At 49.5% G+C, this 14,677-nt stretch overlaps 1 protein-coding gene across 1 annotated transcript in view; it reads right to left on the minus strand.

The window, feature by feature from the left end:
* TACC2 (transforming acidic coiled-coil containing protein 2) overlaps positions 1-11,288 on the minus strand; it is a 179,725-nt gene extending 168,437 nt beyond the window's left edge. The window contains exon 1 of the mRNA XM_037059592.1: positions 11,184-11,288. The gene's annotated coding sequence lies outside the window, so the exon portion shown is untranslated. The remainder of the gene's footprint in view (positions 1-11,183) is intronic.
* Between the last annotated feature and the right edge of the window lie 3,389 nt (positions 11,289-14,677).

The following is a 14,677-nucleotide window of genomic DNA, read 5'->3' on the forward strand; positions in this document are numbered from 1 at the left end:
CCCAGTCATTGATCTGGGAAGAAGGTGGCAGGCAGGTCCAGGTTTGGGGCCGGTGACTGAATGTCACGGCTGAGGCAGCCCAGCAGGCCTGGGGCGCCAGGAGCATGCGTGCGGAGCGAGGCCCCAGGGCCCAGTCTGAAAGGGGAGGGATGTGGAAGCCTGAGAACCAGCATGGCAGCTGAACTGTGCGGAAGCTGCCTGTGGGTGGAGTGGGGCTCAGAACACAGGTCCTGCTGTCCAAGTGGGGGTGATACCCCATTTTACAGGCTGCGTGTGTGTAGGGTCGGGGCTGCGGGGAGCTGGGGAACCAGAGGCAAGATCACACAGGTGCTGTGCCGCCCTTGATAACATGGAGGCCCAGGGAGATTTTGCAAGTAACCCCCTGCCACCCTGTGAGAAGAGCCTCCTAGGACTTGTTGGATACGTCAACCACACCGAGTTTTACATTTGGGGTTATTGACTCTCTATTAAAAAAACATTTTTGTATGTGATGGAAATGCATCTGTTTTAAAGGTTGAACTTTTGGGTTTTCTCCTGCTGTGAAGAATTTAAGTCATGAGTGCTGGAGGGGTCCCGGAGGTCATCCTCCCCAACCGCCCCTTCTACGGACGAGGAAGCTGAGACCTAGAGGGTGGCAATGGTTTACCCAGCATCTCACAGTGAACAAGGGCTGGAGCCAGAACTAAACACAGACCGGTCTGCTTCCAACAAGCCGGCCCACCCTGACCAGGCCCCTGTAGGCTCCACAGCAGCCTCCACAGGAGACTAGCAAGGCCATGCTTCAGCCAAGGACGGGGGAGGGCTCCAGGAGAGGAATCAGGTAATGTTTGCTCCCTGAGGGTGAGCCAGGGCCACCTGACCCTGCCGCTCCTCTGGGTCCTGGACAAACCAGCTGCCTATGCCCCTGCTGGGCCCATGGGCAGCCCCAGGTCGCATCCCAGCTTCTCCTTCCAGTGGCTGAGTTCGGTGGTTCTCACTCTCTACCTTGCACAGCTGAGCGAGGGGCTACTTATAGCTCTGTTATCATGTTCCTGTTTGAACACAAACAAACAGCCGTAGCCTGGGCAAGGGACTGATGACAAGGCGCTGCCTACTCTGAGCTCCAGCAGGATGCCTTCCTGAGCGCCAAGGGCCTGGCTGCTCTGCGGCAATTGGGTGGAATGATGCCTCTCCCTTCACACTCTCTCCTTCGCCTCCTGTCTTCTTCCCTCCCCCACATCTGAGGGCAATTAGACGTTTTGATGTGAAAAGTCCCATCTTGTAGGACGTGAAGACCAGGAGGAACTTAGAAGTCACCTGCACCCACGCCCCAGAGATCAGGGACAACACTGAGGCGCCCAGCTCCTCTGCTGGAGAGAGGTTGGGCCTGTCACTGTTGCTCTTCCTCAGTTCCACACCCACTGCACTCAGATGCAGCCCCCTTTCTGCTTTGCCCAAGGAGGAAGGCGGGAGGAGGAAGGAGAGCACACACTTCCTGTCTACTTCCTGTTTCCGGGAGCATCACCCACCTCCTGCTTTGCCCACCCAGTGTGGCAGTGGAATCCAGCCTGCAGTTTTCCCAGGTCTTACAGAGCTGGCCTCATGGGCCCCATGGCTGGACCCCACCCTCCACACACAGAGGTCTGAGGCTCCCATCTGTGGGGCCCCTCCTCCGAGCCGCTCAAGTTTAATAATTCCAGCTTCTCGTTTGCTCCCCTGCCTTGGGTGAAGGCTGCTTCCTGTGGTTGGTACCTTCCAGCACACCTTAGAGTTTCCTTTTGGCCTTTACACTCACCTAGATTTCACTTCTTTATATTCAATTCTTTGTTAAAATAACCAAGAGGTTCCTGCCGCCGGCCTCTGACTCACAGGGTGGCTGAGCTGGGCTCCAAACCCGGTGCTTCTCCTGGTCGCGACTCTGCACGGGTGCCACTCAGTGTCCAGCCACACAGCTGAGTAGAGTGGGCTGGCTCAGCCCTGACTTTAATAAGGTGTTTAGGATTCACAACAATCCCCTCTGACACTAAACAAATTACCACCCAATCATAACCCAGACTTCCTGACACCCAAGTGTCACCTCTGTCCCAGGCTCCCAGAACTGGAGGGACTACTGTCTAGCTCTGTCGCAGAGCTCCCCAGCCTTCGGACACCTCGGCTCACATGTGATCACATTTACACAGCCCTGACTTGGGAAATGGGCAGGTTGCTTGAGGTCTCCCCCTGCCCACCTGGCCATACGGAACGCGGAGGGGAGCCACGTCTTGGCACACCTGTGGCCTATGGGCACACCTGTGGCCTCACTTTATCGGTGATGAACGCAAGGCCAGAGAGCGAGGGGAGCTTGTTCACACTGGGAGCACCAGCTGTTGGCTGGAACACCCCAGCTCTCCCTCCTTCTCCAGAAAGCCAGCCGGGCTTGTTGACGAGACTAGCCCCCAGGTTTCCTTCTGGGAAGGAACAGTCTTTGCTGGGGGAAAAAAACTCAGGATAATCTGTGCAGGCGTGGAGTACGGCAGGAGCTAAAGATCAGTAAAAAGAGATGATGACATTGCTCCACAGGTGAAATGGGAGTAACTGGGGTTTGGTTCCTGGGGCGGAAGGTCAGAGAAGGAGATGTGGGAGCAGAGAAAGGAACAGGAGGGAGGGGAGAGGGACCTGGGCATGGGCAAGGGTGTGAGACCGAGAAGGGCGGGGCTGAAGGCCAATGGAACGTTCCTGAACAAGGGGCGACTGGGGACATTTGAGTAACAAGAGTGCCTAGTGTTGTTTTGAAGTTGTTGTCTTTTCTGGTAGTGTAAAGCCCCCCTCTCTCCACCCTGCATCTTTGCACTACACTCTGGATTGCTGCGTGAGGGCTGGGTTTTGCTTGGGGCAGGGGCTGGAGGGTGGAATTTGAAGAAGGAGCTGTGCTTTGTGTTTATCTGGGTCAATACAATATAGATGAGAGATGAAGAAGCCCTGGGAAATTCACAGACGTCTGGGCTGGACCTGGGAGACCTGGCGCCGCAGACTTCAGCTGAAGTCTAAAGGGGCGGGGAGATCCCAACTGACTTCTGGATTAGTGTATATTTACAAACTCAAATAAAACCCCCAAAACAAAATCGGGGATTATACAGACTGTTCGTACTCTTTTCGAAACTGCTTTATTTTTTTCACTAATAGCAACATATCAAGAACATTTCTCCCTGCAGAAAACATCATCTTAATAGCTGCAGTGAACACTAAGTTGTTTCCGAGTTTGAGCTGTTTAAAAACTTAGATCTCGCCCTGGCTGGTGTAGCTCAGTGGATTGAGCGTGGGCCTGCGAACCACATGATCGTGGTTGGATTCCCAGTCAGGGCACATGCTTGGGTTGCGGGCCAGTTCCTAGCAGGGTCCTCATGAGAGGCAACCATACATTGATATTTCTCTCCTTCTCTCCTTCCCTTCCCCTCTAAAGATAAATAAATAAAATATTTAAAAAATAATAAAAAATAAAAACATAGATCTCGATGAACCTAATGCAAAATCATATTGAATTGTAAACTATAGTTGAGAAATAAAATGTAAGAATGATATAACTCGTTTTTTAATGGCTTGTCTCTGTCAGAGATGGTCAGGAAGGTTGCAGAGTGAGGGGGGGGGGGCAGCCTGCACCTGGCCTACATTCGGTCCAGCTGGGAGGTACTGACACCAGAGAGCTGAGGATGGGGGACGCATTTGGGGCACAGTCAGGCGGGCAGGATCAGAAATGGGGCCAGGGGCTGCGCCAGCGCAAGCAGTCAGCGTGGAGAGCAGGCGAAGGTCTGGATGAGCACGAACTCCGTGTGGTTGGAGGCAGCGGAAGGCCTGTAGCCAACTGGACACAGAGGAAGTAGAGAGGCTTCTTGTGTCTGGAGAGTTTCCAGCCCCGAGCCCCAAGCTGTTAATGGGAGGGGACATCTGGCATCTCTAGCTGTAGTAACATTCTAGGGTGTTAGAAAAGGGTCGTAAAGGGTCTAGTTCATCAGCTGGAGTCTGGTTCACTGGGGACAGAGGCTGGGTTCCTTTGGTGATAGTGCTTTCCAAGTTTTGAACCTGTGAACCAGAGGCTGGGGATAATCATGGAATCTCTGTGTCTGCTTGAATGCTTCTAGTGATGGGAAACTCACTACTTCCTGAGGCATCTCCTCTGGAAAGAGTCATACTGGATCCCTAGAAAGTTATTTCTACTGTTCCATAATCTAGACCCCACCCCTGATTCTGTGAGCAGTTATCCTAGGGCTCTGGACAGTGATGACACCACAAGACATGGCCTGGGCGGTGGTCAGTGGCGAAGGTTGGACCAACAGGGACAACCTAACTTATGGACTGCCATTTGAGAGTGGGCCACAGACTTTAATCAAAGCCCAGTCTAAGTGTGCCTTGTTCCAGGACAACACCGAGTCAGCCTGCAGAAAGTGTGGCATTTTCATGGCCGATGAGTGGACAGCTGACCAGCACACAGCCAACCACAGACAGAGGAGAAATCCCCACTCAGAGCCAGAGCCACCCAGAGGAGTAGCAGAGCCCTGCCCAAGTGGCCAGTCTGCAGGATCGAAAGCTAAATAAATGTCACTGTGTTAGACCCCCGAGTGTTGGGTAGGGGGTTACACGGCCAATGCTAATAATGGACGAGATCCTCCCCAGGGGGCCCACGGGACTTTCCTTCACACCGGCCCGCGCCCTGACTGGCTGGCCGCCTTAATGCTGTGCCCCTGAATCACAAAGGATGCTATACAAGAGAGAACTGAAGGATGGATCGAATACCTCTCCGTGAAAGGACAACTCACAAGCAGGGCCCCTGGACTGGTGGCCACTAGTGTCTGCTTAATCTGTGCCTGATGGAGTGCCTTTGCCCCACAGCTTTCTGAGGGTGAAGCTCTGAGCAGCCTGTGTTATAAGCCAGGCACGGCCCCTTCGCCCAAACGAAAGCACATTGCTGTGTACCCATTTGCAGTAAAGGGTCTCTTTTTCCCCTAAAACAGAAGGTTGATGACAGCCTCAAATACAAGGTTCCCCTCCTCACGATTTCCAATACAGTCCTTCTCGGCAGCCTGGAGAGTAGCAAAGCCATATTTATTATGAAAACAAGCTGTCGGAGCCCACAAAAATTCAGACATCGGTTCGAGTCCAAGACTTGAACTGTGCTGTCGTTTTTGGAATCAACCACAGTATCAGCATAATTGGGAACCGTGGGCCACGGGGAGGATGTAATGAGGGGTGGGGAAGCTGTTTCAATGAAAACAATACTACCGAGGCCTTGAATGTATGGAATATCTGTGCCAATTACACCAGAGCCAGAGGCATTAATACTGAGGAGCCGTATGTTAGAGCTGAACTGAGAAACTAAAGACATTTATTTGCCTTCTATGGGGCATAGTAAGACTTCAAAAATGCAATTATTAGGCTTCGGAGAGAGAGTTTCAGCTAACATCAGGCAATTTTATTACAGAATATAGAAAATGGATTTTGAAAACCTCTGTTCCTCAGACAAGTATATTGTAAACTTACATTTTAAAAGATTTTATTTATTTATTTTAGGCAGAGGGTAAGGGAGAGGGAGAGAGAGGGAGAAAAATATCGATGTGTGGTTGCTTCTCATGCACTCCCACACTGGGGACCTGGCTTGGCCCACAATCCAGGCATGTGCCCTGACTGGGAACTGAACCGACAACCTTCTGGTTCTCAGGTCAGCGCTCAATCCACTGAGCCACACCCAACAGGGCTGTAAATTTATTTCTTAAAAAATGAAGGAATTGAGCAGGGGACATTTCATAAAGGAAGGAGTTCAGAGGGGGGAGCCAAAATCTGCACACAAATTCCTCCTCAAATACCTGGCCAGTTCCTAAAATGGACCTACTCAAGGGAAACACCAGCAGACCCAGGAAAAAGCAATGGCAGGAAGCTAAACTCTCTGGGGAGGAGTTTGCAAAAAAGCTGTTTGGAGCTTAGGTCCCATCGAGTTGGAGATGCTAGGTAAAGACCTCAAGCATATCACTGAAATCGCAGACGAACCAAACCTTAAGAGTAAGGACTATATCCCACGACTAAGGAGTATGCCCTGGGAATAGGACCAAATCAAATCAGACCTACCTCCACAAGGTCTGAAAGCAAGCGTTTACAGTTTCTGGCAATTTAGCTGCCCGACAGGAGAAAGCACAATAGTATTCAGAGGATGAGAACAGAGTCCAATATCTCCAAAGTATGCGACCACACCCAACACACCACAACAGACAACTAGCATGTGAAGAAGCAGGAAAACATGACCTGTACCATACAACCCAGAAGTTCGCATTAGCACGCAAGGACTTAAAAATAACTCTCATAACCATGACAATTAGAACTTACAGGAAAATATAGGTATAATAGTGGGAGACATAGGCAATTTATGGAAGACACATGTATAATGGAGACTATAGAGGAGAAGCGGAAACTTGAAGGAGGAGCATGGAAAAGGGCCTTAGAAGATAAGATGTATCAACCCAAACCAACCTGTGGTTCTTGTTTGGATCATGATTGAAATAACTTTTTTTAAAAAGAGCAATCAGCCCTGTCTGGTGTAGCTCAGTGGGTTGAGCTCGGGCCTGTGACCCAAGGGGTTGTGTGGTTCAATTTGTGGTCAGGGAACATGCCTGGGTTGCAGGCCAGTTCCCAGCAGGGGACACCTGAGAGGCAACCACACATTGAAAAAAAAAAAGAGCAATCAGATAAATTTGAACACTAACAGAATTTTTAACATTAGGGAATTATTGTGGTTTTTCTAGGTGTGATCATAATATTACAGTTATACACATGTGAAAAAGAGTCCTCATGTTTTAGGGAAACATACTTCAATATTACTGATTGAATGGTGGAATGATTTGCTCACGAAATACGATTGGCCATATGTAGAGAATTGTTGAGACCAGTAATGGGTACCTGAGGATTCTTGTAATATTCTCTCTATGTTCTTGATGGCTTGAAAAGCCCATAATAAAATATTAGGAAGAAAAGGAGGGAGGGTGGGGAGGACGAAAAGCTCCTTCCTCCTTCACTTGCGACTGGAGTCCAGTCCAGTTCCCAAGCCAGTCCTGGCTGAGCCCATCTCTGCCCGTCAGTGGCGAGTTGGGGAATTAGGCCACCCCTTCCTAAGCATGCGTCAGGTGATCTGCCAGTAATTTGAGCTACTTTTGATCTGCATTTTCCAAACCGAATTTCCCTGTTGAACTTCAGGTGTGGGCTCCAGAGCCTCAAGTGGACCTCCAAGCCTGAGGGTTACCTCCCAAGTCCTAGTTCAGCCCTGGTCTCCCATCCAGGATGGTCTAGTTCCTGGTACTGTGTGTCTGGCCAGTACTTCCTGGCTTCCGGAAAGCGGGTCTGGGGACTTCTCTCACCATGTGTGAATACATCTCTCAAAGGACCACTTCCTGAGTTCCCTGCTACCAGGACCTGCCCATCTAGTTGCTTCTCTGAGGTTGGACTCTCTAGTTGGATGACTTCCCTCCACACCTGCTGACCGACAGGTCAGCCTAAACCTTTTTCTTTATGCTAAACGAGGAGGACTCTTCGCATCTGCAAAGAGTACCAACAGTCCCAGGCAGCGGAGCAGGCCGGCGCCGGCGGAGAGGGGCACGCACCCAACAGATGCCAAGAGTGAAACCTCTACCAGGCAAAGCAAACAGTGTCGCCGAGCGCTCTCCAAAGAACTGGAACACTCGAGTGGATGGTCTTGTGACTGACGCAAGGGCTGGTTGTCTCATCGGTTTGCTATGAAATGTGAGACGCAAAATAACTCTGTCAGATCCGAACTTGAACCCTTGGCAGTTTCCGCAGCAGCACGTTCCCGGCAGGGGGACTTCGCATGGCCCAAGAGAAAAATTCAGAGCCACATTCTTTAATCTCACAGAGTCACTTACAAAATTAGGCCCCTTCGAAAAGAAAAACTTGGCCCCGCTTAGAAATGATCACTCTGGCTTCACCCACACCCATGCCCTTCACGGTCCTTTCACATGTAATGAGCACAGCCAGAAGGAAAGCATCTGTCACGACCAGAGCCTCATGGCACAGGAGTTGGTAAGCATTGCAGGCAGCTGCGATCTGGGGAGGGTCACTCTTTGGGAGAATCTGGACATTTCCTTGGAACCCTTTGTGTGTCTGAATACCGACACACACATTTCTGCCGTTCCTGAGCTTTGTACAGACGTAGGCAGCCTGACTGTGCAAAGTGAGCCAGCTCCCTTTGCTTGCACGGCATTAGCCTGGGTTGCTGGATTTAATCTCTTTATAATTCTTTGGCACCAATTCTGACACAGGGCTCTGCTGAGGCTGTTCCTGGACTGGAGCGTGGAGCAGAATTTCCCCTTTTTAGGTCACAAGCTCAGAGCGCTCCCTCATCACAGAGACTCTCTCCACCATGTCAATTTTCAACGCCCCTGCGAATAACACGTTATAAAACCTTGGCAAGGTGGCAACTATCTCCCGTTGCTCCTGCCATCTGCGGCATTTCCCAAGACTGGAACAGGCACACACTTGCCCCAGCAGTCTCGGATTATAAAAACACATCAAAATGCCTCCTCTACACACAGCTGGATGAAGAACCCTAGGAGAGGCGTTGTGAATTGTCCAGGGACTCTCAAAGGGCACAGACAAGCCAGCACGGAGCGGTCTTCCTGTGTCGATTTCGTGGTCAGTGTAGGGCTGTTACCTGTTCTAGTGAAATCACACACTCGAACAGGTGACTTTTGGAGACCTGCCTTTGTCCTTTACTCTGAAAAAGGCTCATTCTTTACTCTCCCCCCACTCCCACCATTCTTGGACTGAGCTGGCTTGGCTCACCACACCAAACCACCTTCTCGACCCTGCCAATTGGACCAGGGGTGGATGCTGGCTTCAGCTGGGCCAATCTGACCCTCTCTCTGAATATTTGATAGGGACCCTAGAAGTCCATTGGTGGCTGCCAGTCATGAGGCAATGGGGAAGGAGGGCGGGACCAGTGCCAGAGAAACCCAGAGCCTCTGGGAGCACCAGGGAGAGGATAAGGGTCGAGAGCGCAGCAGAGGGGACCAGTCCACCTCACACCAGAACAAAGCAGGCGGCAGCAGAGAAGCAGAAATGAAGGGTTGCTCCAGCCCAGAGCTCCACCTCCTCCACATCCCCCCTTTTGAGTGGGTTTCTCTTTCTTATTCTAACCAAACACATCCTGATAAAAAACACCTGCAAACGTCGCCCCAGACTCTGGCCTGTTCTCAGTCCTCATCTTCCTTCGGCATCTGACACTGTCGCCCCCACTTTCCTCAAACCGTTGTCAATTTAACGAGGTGCTGCAAAATCCCGTTCTCTTTTTCCTTCTCCAGCTATTCCTGCCCTCCTCGTCAAACCATTTAATGACACTCAGCATCTGGTCCTCCAGCCCCGTCTTCTCCTAGAAAGATTCCATCGGTTCCTGGGACTTCCTCTGTTGAGCCCAGGCAGGAGGCCCCAGATCCAATCACGACCCCGGATTCCCACCCGACTGCAGTTTTAACTCTCTGATGCGTATCTCTGCTTAGATGACTCACAGTCGCTCAACCTCTGGAAATGGCACCTGTGATCTCTCTCCCTCAAGCCAACCCTTCTCTTGACTTTCCCGTTTCCTTTGAGAGGAGCTGTTCTTCCAGTCCCATCCCCTGGGGCCCTCGTGGTGATCCTGTACCCCATGGGGACTGCTTGCTGAGTACCCGCCTCCCCCTAGCCCAGACGGTCCGTGGGGTCCCAGGTGACGTGAGTGTGGTGCATAACTACGACTTCCCTCCTAGGGTCTGGTACATGGGGCCACTTAAAAGTCTGCTGAGTTGCACTGAGGGAATGAATGGTTGTCATGTATTTTTCTCTCTGTTTCACTCCTCTTGTCTCTCCAACATGTCTCGCCAAGCTCTCAGGATTCTTCCTTCCCAATGTCTCTTTCATTGGCCCCTTCCTCTCTGTTCCCTTTGCTTCTGGGCCAGACCCTGATCGCTGCCCCAGTCAGAGCTGCTGCAGAAGCAGGCCCGTCTCCCTGGTTGCAATGGAAAACCTACACGTGGGTTCTGGGAAGGTGATGACAACGGAGTTCTTCCATCCTCCCAAATCCCCTCATATAAACAGAGGGAGCCACTAGATTAAAAGGAAAGAAAAACCTATGCACATTTACAGCAAAATAAATGTGCATATAAGGAGGCTCCCCCGGAACTTCAACCACCAACAGCCACAAGATCCACCTGGCATAGGTGTCCCTGCAGGAGGACGTGGAGGGAAGCAACAGGGCTGCTGTCAGCTGGACCTGAGAGCAGGACGACCCCAGAGAACCAACAGGTATTCCTGGGAAGGACGCCGGCCCCTGGGGAAGCAGCAGCTAAAACCAGGCGGAGTTTTGCCCCCTGTGCACACACATGTGCAGATGTTACACACTAGGTAGCGAGGGCTGTACGTGGGATAAAGAATTGCAGTCTGTGCATTTCTGTTTCAGGGAGCATGCTGTGAGACAGGACACACGGACACGCACACACCCATGCACACACACATGCACACTCTGCTGTGTTTAACTGGACCGCAGGATTCTCTCGGGAGCTCAGAGTTCGGCCCCACGTCACAGTGGCCCAGTGACTCAGTTATAACCGACACCAAGTCAAACCCAGACACACACAGTGTTTGCTGAGCTCACTCGGCAGCTCCAGCCGGCAGCCACAGCGGCAGACCAGGTCTGCAAAGGTACTCGCGAGAGTTGGCAGAAACACCGGGCAAACCTGTCCACGTCTACACGGTGGAGGGTTTAAAAATAACTATTTCCCACAAAGTACTGGTGTATGAGGGCCTTAGGGCTCTCTTAAATCATCTTTCCATGGAATCCCAAGTACTTGAAAACCCTATTTGCAATTGACAGAACTGTGACGGTGTCCAGACAAACTGCTCAATTCTTATTTTACAGATGAAGAGACTGAGGTCTAGATCCGTGAGGCCACATCCCCCCAAAGGTAACTTATTAGAAAGAAAAAAAGAGTTTATGTGGTTTAGAAGGCAGTCAAAAGGTGGGGGGTGGCGGGGGGAGATTAAGAAACGCAGATGTACCTTTGATTTTCCTTAATACAGGGGGGAAAAAAGGAAAAGAAAGATTGATAGAAATGCATTTATCCCTCCAATCTAAGCAGCCAAACCAGTTTAAAGCCACACGCTGCTCAAGGGAAAAAGCCATTGATTCGAGACTGACTTACCCGGTATCCTCTGAGCATGGGCAGCACACAGGGGAAAAGCTCTCTCTTCCTGCTGGGACGGCTTTTCAGCACTGCCCTCTGCCCGCAGGCTGTCTTCCCAGGATCACATGCAAATGTTCTATAAATGTGCACTGGCTTAAGGTTGGGAACGCTGGCCTGGGAGGCAGCCGCGGGTAAGCAATCTGACCCCAGGCAGGAGGCAGCTTTCCAGAAGGCTCTACAGCCCAGAAGGAGGACTACAGGGGGCAGACAGCCTGCAGGTACCGGGGAGCCTGCAGCTCTGGTTTTCTCACTCTGAGTTTATTTGGGATCTGAAGCCAGTTTCAACTGCCTTCTGCTGCAGTTTAATTTACTTGGGGCTGTTCTGAATTTCGGCTAGGACCAGCCACTTTTCAAAACAACGCAGCCTTTAAAAAAAATTGAAAAAGGCTGTGAAGTTAGAAGCACTCCTGGTCAAGAGGGACAGGCCCTTGTCAGCTTCTACCGACCTCAGAAAAGCAAGTTATCCCTTATAGAAAAGGTCCACAAGCTCCCGGAGAAGTGGGGAACGAGCAGTTGCTGTTGGGCTGATTCTAAACGGCAGAGCTGCCTAACAGGACGTCAGTATTTAGTGATTTAAATGGGCAGCCACACAATGGAAAACTTGCAATTGTAAGAAAAGATGTGGACCTCTTTATGGACCAACACTGAAAACTCTCCAAGAGACACCATTAAGTGACAAAGAAATTAGGGTACAGAACAGTGTGTATAATATGCTACATTTGTGTAAAAAGAAGGAAGGTTTAAATTTATGAGTGTGTACTATATTATGGATATTATATTCTACATTGTATAATAGGGAAATCCTATCTTCTAAAACTCATACTGTATTATAATATAAAAAGTAATGACTGGAAATTCACACAAGAAACTGTGTGACTGTGGCTGCCTCGAGGGAGGGGTGGGGGACTGGGGCACAGGGACAAAGGGAGATTGTCTCCTCACATATTTCCTTTTCTGTTTTAGAAGTTTCATCTCATGTGAATAGTAATTTTTCAAAAATATTTTAAAGGGAATCTAATTTTCACTAGAAATAGTTAGTCTTCAGACTTCCTATTCAGAGCATTGAATTCAATTGGCCACCACTCATTTTCTTCACATATTTAAAATGTGAGCCCTTCCTGGGTGTCATACTGCAAGGCAAAGCGTCACCGGTTCAGTTCCTGGTCAGGGCACATACCTGAGTTGTGGGTTCAGTCCCTGGTCAGGACACATGCAAGACGCAAACCACTTATGTTTCTCTTCCTCTCTTTCTCTCCCCCTCTCCATGTAGCTAGAATAAACAAATAAATAATAAACAAATAAATAAAATCTTTAAAAAAATAAAATCTGTGATTGGGTTGGGAAGAAGTTTTCTTAAGAACACAGAGTTTTGCAATGACTAAAATCCTCTGATCGCACAGAACCTACCCGTTCATTCTGAATGAGGGAATCTAGATTTTCTGTCCCAATTCATCTCTTTTTCTGGGCGTGACTTGATCACAGCTTAGAAGCTTCGCAAGTGGGTTTCATCAGATATGACGTGGTCCCACGCTCCACCTTCTCCACAGGCCCAGCGTTGCCCAAAGAAGGCATCATATACAAAAGCCCTTTAAAAACCAGAAAATCCTATTGAAGAGTAGAGTTGTGCCAGGTGATCACATTTTATAATGTGTGTGTGTGTTTTTATCTGAAGTCCTTGTGTGAGTTGACACTCAAATAATGTAAGTCAAATTTCCCCAGGAACAAGCATCCAAGTAAGGGGAATACTTGCAGCGGGCTGGTCCCTACGGGCCGTAGTGCCTATGTTTGCCTGAGCGCTGTTTTTTTTTTACTTTCTCAACATTACCTCTCACAGGGGGCCCAGTGCCTTCCTCTGAATAACTCTGCGGAGCACCACGGTGGGCTCCCTGGCCTCCGCCACGGTTTTCGGTCCCATCTAACATCTGTTCCCGGTTTATTCAGCCAGAAGCGTAGTTTTAGTCTTCACATAAGTACCAACACATAATCCTCGGGTGGAAGTGCCTTGAGATATAAAACCCTTTTTACACTAAAATCGCAGGTCAGAGTTTCAACGCTTATAAACACTGGGGTTCCCACAATCCTGAGAAAAACCGAAGACGTCCGCTTACCAGCTGGAGTGGCGCCACCATGAGGCCGTAGTGTAAGTGCAGTTTTTATCATTCATTTCGTCCAGCCAGCCGTAAAATGAGTCTTGACCAAAACACTAATTAATTAATTAACAAAAACAAATTTTTTTTTATTAGGGAGATTTGAAGTGTTTCAGAATTTGCTCGCGTGAAGTTTTATTAATGTTTTTTATTCCTATTTTCCCAATTCGAAGTCACATAAATGCAATCTTGCTGAAAATTACTAGCATCCGGCAGAGAACACAAAGAAAACAAAACATTTTCCAGGCAATGCTTAGAAGTGATAATTGTTTACAAGTTCTGAGAAGAAAAGAAATACAAAGTAATGATTAGCATGACAGTAAACAGGTAGATTTATAAAAATCAAAAGATAACATTCACAGTCCCCATCTCCATACCCAGAGAAAAAGAAACTCCCATCCATGAAGCTAACAGAAAACACACAAATTTACTCCTTTCCTTCTAGAGACTTTGTTAAAATGACGGCAAACAGAAAAGTGTTTTACGTTTGTTGGGACGATAACAAAGCAAACTCGGACGGTGCATCAGTTGACAGAAGATGGCTCCGGGTTTGTTGGACCACGGGCAGAGCCTGGAGGAATCCCAGCACAGGAGGCCCAGGCTCCGGCTGTGGGGAGGGGCGGCGGCGCAGGGCTGCACCCCAAACAAGACCCGGTCTGCCCTGCAGCCCCAGAAGAGGCTCCAAAGCCCCAGGAACAATGGAGGCTGAGAACCGGGGCTGAAAATTAGAAACAGGTGGAAGTGGAGCCTGCCCCTTCATCCTGCCCCACCTGCCCCTGACACCTACCAACCAGACAAGAGCAAGGCCACATATGCCAAACCTCCATGTATTCTGAGATTAAAAACTCAATAGAAGGTTGAAGGCAAACAATGAAATACTTCAAAAAATAGAATTAAAGGAGGATTTAAAATATCAGAGGCTTAGAGAGTTAATCTGTGAGGTCTCACATCAACAGGAGACGCAGGCAGAGAACAAAAAAGGGGAAGGAAGAAACGATCAAAGAAGTAATAGAGGAATATTCCCCAAAGTTGAAGGGTGTGAATCTCCAGACTGAAAGGGTCCAGTGTGTACCTGGCACAGTCACTCAAACATCTCACAGTTCTGAGGGGAGGTCGGGCCCAGCAGGTGGTTGCCAGGGGCCGGAGGGAAGGTTGCGGGGAAGAGGGAGTGCCTGGCAGTAAGTAGGTGTGGGTCTTTTTTTCCTGGGTGATGAAAATGTTCTAAAATTGATTATGGTGATGGCTGCACAACTCTGTGAATAAAACTATTGACTGGTACAGTTTAAACATGTGAATTTTATGGTA

Source organism: Sturnira hondurensis, unplaced genomic scaffold, assembly GCF_014824575.4.
Source record: "Sturnira hondurensis isolate 20B ecotype Veracruz unplaced genomic scaffold, ASM1482457v3 Scaffold0011253, whole genome shotgun sequence".
Classification (NCBI taxonomy): Eukaryota; Metazoa; Chordata; class Mammalia; order Chiroptera; family Phyllostomidae; genus Sturnira; species Sturnira hondurensis.